We start from the raw sequence: 6,191 nt of genomic DNA on the forward strand, positions 1-6,191 counted from the left end.
ATGAGCTATAAGATGATGTGAGTCTGATTTAAAGCAGGAGCTGAGGCTCTAGAAAGAAAGAGAGAGCACAGAAGAGAAGAGTCAGCAAGATTTCCTGGCCCAGTGGGATGAATGGGAAAGGCTGGCGAACCTTCCAAGGGTTTTCTAACTGGGAGCCTGAAAGAATGATGGTGCTTCGCAGGGAAAGACCACAGAGTAGAGGGTCAGGATGGAGGACAGGCATTTGGTGCATAGTTCAAAATGGTCCCGGGTACAGGTGCAACCAGAAGCTTGAGGACCTGCAGTGGCTTCCTACCTGGGGCCTTGTGTGTGTCAGTGGCTGCAATAGCTACATTTTTGTTTTTTCTAAACAAAGTGAAAATGAATCAATATCAAGGAGCAGATGCTGTTGGACTAAAAGAAAAAAATGAAGCAGCACTTAGAAAATGACCCTGGGAACAATGAGGACACAGGTATGCCAAAAGGCTATATGGATTTAGTGCCTTTTCTTAACAAAGCTGTCTGTGAATGTCTTAATGAAAGTGATGAGCATGGATCTGACAACTCTTTACGAAAAGATATGACCTTCTTGGAATCTGATTGTGATGAGCAGCTGCTTATTACTGTGTCATTTAATCAACCGGTTATGCTTTATTCAATGAGATTTCAAGGGCCAGATAATGGTCAGGGTCCTAAGTATGTAAACATTTTTATCAGTCTATCCTGTGGATTTTGGAGAAACAGAAAGAAGTGGACCAGCTCAAGCTCTGGAACTAACAGAAGATGATATTGAAGAAGATGGCATTGTCCCACTTTGTTATGTTAAGTTTCAGAATGTTAACAGTACAACTGTTATTTATTCAGTCCAATCAAGGTGAAGAAGAAACAAGGAGAATTTCATACTTCACTTTTATTGGTACTCTAGTCCAGGCAATAAATATGGATGACTTCAAATGAGTAGTTGGCAAAAAAGGGAAAAGCCAGTAAGGTACAGAAGACACTGGAAGACCATATTGTAGTCAGATCCATAGCTCCTGGATAATTGCTTGATTCTTGCCAGAAACTGTCAATGTTCCATTCATTGCCATTACCAATAAATTGTTGCTTTTGTTCAGATGGTAAAAATAATAATAATAATAATAATAATTCAAGAGCGGACCACAGGGCTAAAGCGAGTCCAGGAGGGGAGGACGTGGAGCCCTGGAGCACAAAATTTAAGGAGGGATCACTCAGGGTTGTGCAAGCTTTTCCTGACCCCAAATCTGAGCCCCAATTAAAATCTATGCCTCAGCTATCTCAGTGGACTTGCTTTAACCCCCCTTTGGTGAAGCTGTTGCTGTTGCTTCAAGCTCTTGCTTCAAGAGCTTTCAGGTCCCCTGAAAGGGACCTCGTGGGGTCAGCAAGTGGAAGGGAGGGCTGTGGACCCCACTGTATATTGAATCCCATAGGTCCATATTGGAAGAAGGTCATGTGCCTCAGTCGTCTTATTATCGGAGGTACCTGTACTCGTACACCTCTTCATGACTTGTACGGATCCAGATTTTGTGTCCACAGGACCGTTGAATAGAACTGGTGACAGGGGCCACAGATAACTGGAAAGCCTTACAAATCTACAGCACCTTTTGCGGATGATGTGGAGGCAATTCTAAGGCGGTTGCAATGCCTGGTATTCCCTCACTGACTGAGCTTGTGCACATAGCCAGCTGTTCTGTGGAAGGGCAAAGATAGAGCCTTGGAACATCTTTCTTGAGCATACTTTTAAATATACTTTGTTGTTGTTGTCTGTTTGTTTTTGTTTCTGTTTTGTTTTAAGGACTTAATCTATGGAGCTCCATCAGGCAACCAAAGCAATCCAAGTTTAATCTCTAAGCATTCATGTCCCAAGTTCAGATTTTTCTTGCATCTTCTCAGCTGGTGCATTCCCCAACTTCTGAATTTCTAAAAATACCCAGCGTGGTTCCCTCTACAAAACACCAGCACCCTGCCAGCTGTTAAATAAATAAACTCAAAACAAAAATGCTGTAGTTGTGAAATAAGATATATTTAATTAAATAAAAAAGGAAAAGCAAGTGCTATTACAAGAACATAAAACTGTAAGGCATAAGATAAAAACTAAATTACTACAAGGCGGCTCGATCCAATCTAATCCTTAAAGATAAAGATGAAACCAGAAAATTGCATGTATTGAGAAATCAACATAAGCCCTGAGCAAATATTAACTAGAGATCTATAAACTGGTTGATAATAAACAGTTCTATGAGCATTAGGATTAGGAAGGGAATGGAAATGGAGCCATACTGGGGTGTGGGGGACTCAAGCACATCTCTCCATCCTGCTCACAGCAAGCATTTGTGCAAGGATCCTGTTCAGGTGGCTTTCCATTAGCCAATTTCAGTAAATCTGAGAGGAAAAAAAATCAAGTGGCGTAGAGGTACCTGGGCAAATTTCTCTCCATCATCTTTTGAAATACACAGAGATGCATGTGGTCTCATCTTACCAGGTTATAAAATGGAGCTTGCAGATAAAATGTTTGCCTTTTACTGTGCGTTTCTAACTTAGCTATTGACATGATTTTAACAGTGTGTTTAAGCATGAAGAATGGTCCAATTACATGTTAAGTCGCCTTTTTTTTATAGTTCTAATAAAGGTTCATTTAGGCATTTATACTGACAACTCAGTTCTTTGGAAGGGCATTTTTCAAGTTGCCTGCTAAAAGAAAACATTTCCTGGCAAAAACAAAACAAAACAAAGCACCCCCCCCCCCCCAAAACCCAAAACCAGCAGTAGCAGCAATGGCCTTGGCCTGCTATTAGCTACAGAATGTTGCTACTGCTTCTGGAGACACCATTTGTAGAGAGGCCGGTTCTTCTGTTGGAGAAGCCAGCAGTGGCAGCTGAAAAAATCAAGCTCATTCACAGGTGAAGATGCCCTCTTTGTCACAGTCTCAGGCTCTGGGATAAAGATGCTCTTTTGAGAGCATTCATGCATTTCACACCCCACATGGGGAGCTTCAGAATACAATCTGAATGGGAAAGGCTCCGGAGAGTAAGGGGGCTGGCTCTGCCAGGCAGGGAACACGGTCCTCTACCAGATCAAGGTGCAGGGACAGCCGGCTCTCTGAGGGAACCCGAAGGCTCTATGGGGACAGAGTTAGTGTTCTCAGGCCCCTGGGGATGTAAGTGACCTGGGGGCTCTTGTGTGTGTGTGTGTGTGTGTGTTTCTCCTCTAGTGAGACTCCAACAAAAGTGTTCCTGACAGAAAAAGAGCTATCTATGTGCTTTTGGCTCTGGAAAAAGTCTCCAAGCCTCCTAGAGTCAGGACCATTAACTTGTTGTGAATCATCTTGGGGGTCTCAGATTCTTGCTGCTAGATTTTCGAAGAAAGGGGCCGTATTCCTTTGCTCAGGCTGCCATAGCCAAGTACCACACACTGAGTGGCTTCAACTACATAAATCATTTTTTTTCTTTACTATTCTGGAGGCTGGAAGCCCGAGATCAAGGTGTCTGAGACCTCTCTCCTTAAGCTTGTAGATAGCCATCTCCTCCGTGTGCCTTCCCATGGTCTTCCCTTTGTGTGTGTCTGTGACCAGATTTCCTCCTGCGAGGACACCAGTCATAGTAGATTAGGGCCCACTTTAATGATCTCATTTTAATGTAATTGCCTTTTAAAAAATCCTATCTCCAAATAGAGTCACATTCTGAGGTACTTGGGATAAGGGCATCAACATATAAATTTTGGGGGGACACGGTTCGGCCCATTACATGGCTGCATCTTTATCCTCTTTGTGAATCTGGGAGTACAAGCAATTTGATTTCTGACCCTTTCTTCAGAGGATTGCTTAATACTTGATAGGGGAGGGAACCCACAATAAGCCTCATCTGTTCCCCCATTCTGTTAATGGAGACCAGGAGATAAGCTCCGTGCCTAAGAATTTCTGTTGTAAGGTAAGGAAAACTTTACTTTCAAAGTAAAGTTTGCAACTATGGTTCTCAGCCATGCCTGGGCCTCCTCTCCAGAGCTGCTCATTGAATTGACCTGGGTTAGGTTCAGACATAGATGGCTTTTCAAAGCCCCGCCCCCCCGCCAAAGTGATTCTACCATGTAGCTGGGATTGATAAGCCAATGTTCTCAGGGCCTCTGAGTACATGAATGTGACCCTCAGGGCCACTTGATTTTGTTTTATCAGTCGTTACTGATGCATTGGTGGACCCCTGCATGTGGTCTGGAAGTGGACAGAAGACCAGTAGCTATTCTGTGTAATAATGTGCAGGGATTTTCATGGTGCTCAGGAAAAAAACCCTTTATAGATGACGTAGTCTTTAGAAAAATGTTTCTCTTCCGACGGTAGTTTCAGGTTGTGCTAAATCCTGTATCTGAGAATTATTGTATATATTTGGGAAGAGGGTGTGTGTGTGTGTGTGTGTGTGCACGCACACATGCTTGTGTATGATTGAGAATATTGCAAGTACCACAAGGTGCCGCAGCTTCCTCTGGGTTTCCATGAAGTGAACATGGAGAGTCTTTTCCCTGGAATTACTTGCTAAAAGTGCCCATAGGGTTTTTCTGGATTGAATATGCCAGATCCTGGAAAGAACAGTGTCTCCAGGCTTGCCCTGGTGAGCAGAAGGGAGATGAAAGCTAAAGCCAACCTTTGGGGTGAAGTGTGGGGAGGGTCAAAAGCTGGAGGGCTGAGGCTGTCTTTCAGAAGACAGGGTGGGCTGACCTGACACCGGGATGCTAGGCTAGGAGCTGGGGTGTGCTCGTAAGAGCGTCTCCTGCAAAGACCTTATGATTTCTCTTGAATTTTAGGAAAACCATATTTTATCTCATTTAAATCGTACCACCACTACATTGTCATTCCGCTCAGTAGCCGAAACACCTTTGGTAGAATCCTTTCATCCTCTCATCTCACTGTGGAGGTCTGCGGTGCAGCGGGTTTTAATGGGCAGGAACAGGCAGGGCTTTTCAAAACTGCTAATGTCTGGGCTCCAGCTAGATCAGTCTCATCCATCTGGAGGTGGGGCCCATGCAGCCAGAGTAGAGAACCCAAGAAAGAGAGATGGATGGTGGTCTAAAGCTCCAGAGATTGAAGGTCTAAGCCCCAAGGCAGCTCAGTGGGAAGCATGAGAAAGAGCAGGTGAGACAAGCCTGTGTCTCCGGCATACAGGTGAAGGGAGCTGTGACGTGTTGGTGGGAGTGACATCTGGACCGCTGTTGTACCTTTAGAACCTGGTGAGGAGCTCAGTGTGTAGGCAGAGGTGATCTGTGCTGTCCTCCTCTGTGTTCTTGTGTTAGGTGCTTCTCAGGAATACTGGAACATCCGTCATAATGCAGAATAAGTACAATGAAACAGAAGTAGATGCGTAGTAAGGCATTAAACCTGTTCTTATGTCACCCGCAGGTGTCCTCTTTCAACTCCCCTACTCCACTGTTGAGACCAATAGGGACTGCTTGGCTACAGTCCTTTGCATAAGCAAATATTTATTGAATCTTAATTATGTGTCCTGTGCATGGACTTCTGGGAAGCTTCCAGTTGAGTTGTGAGGATAAAGTATGTCTATATAAAAATATAAATTTCTGCATGAGCCTAATGCTTTAGGAACAATCTATGGCAATACTAGGCAAGCACTTAGAGGAAGGGTTCCTCCTTCGGGCCCGGAAAGAGGCTGGGTCCATAGGAAGTTGTTGATGGAGATGCTTGTATGTCTGGATGAAGGGGAAGGATATCTAGGTAGAGGTAACCACACAGAGGGGCAGACATAGTGCATATGATGGGGCGTGAGGAGAGAGCAGTGATCTCTAAGTCTGGCTGCAGGGTTTGCAATGGGGAAGATGTAGGATTCACTACAGATAAAGCAGGGCCCTTTGCAGGTACTGGCTGGAAATGCAGAAGCATGGATTGAGTGGTGGGTGGGTGGATGTTGATTACCTTGCTCCCTGGTCCTGCTCCCCTGCGCTGCCCCTCCTCCCATTTCTATAGTGGTTTGGCCATTAAGACAGGGAAACTCTGAGAAGCTGCCAAAGACCAATCTCTCAGATCTGATGAACACTAAGCAGACAGAGGTGGGTATGGGGCCATTGAGTAGAAATCAAGGGGAAGAGGCAATTGTTTTATTTTAGTAATAAAAGAGTGAAAAAGTAGATTAGATGTGGATGATTTCATGCTAGACTCAAAGGCTCCTTAAAGTCTCCCTGTCTTTTCAACTGCCTCT

The 6,191-nt window shown here is 44.4% G+C and overlaps 1 pseudogene; it reads left to right on the forward strand.

Moving 5' to 3' along the window:
- Positions 1-240: 240 nt before the first annotated feature.
- LOC131808456 (thioredoxin-like protein 1) lies at positions 241-984 on the forward strand (annotated as a pseudogene).
- The last annotated feature ends 5,207 nt before the right edge of the window (positions 985-6,191 follow it).

Source organism: Mustela lutreola, chromosome 9 (genome assembly GCF_030435805.1).
Source record: "Mustela lutreola isolate mMusLut2 chromosome 9, mMusLut2.pri, whole genome shotgun sequence".
Classification (NCBI taxonomy): domain Eukaryota; kingdom Metazoa; phylum Chordata; class Mammalia; order Carnivora; family Mustelidae; genus Mustela; species Mustela lutreola.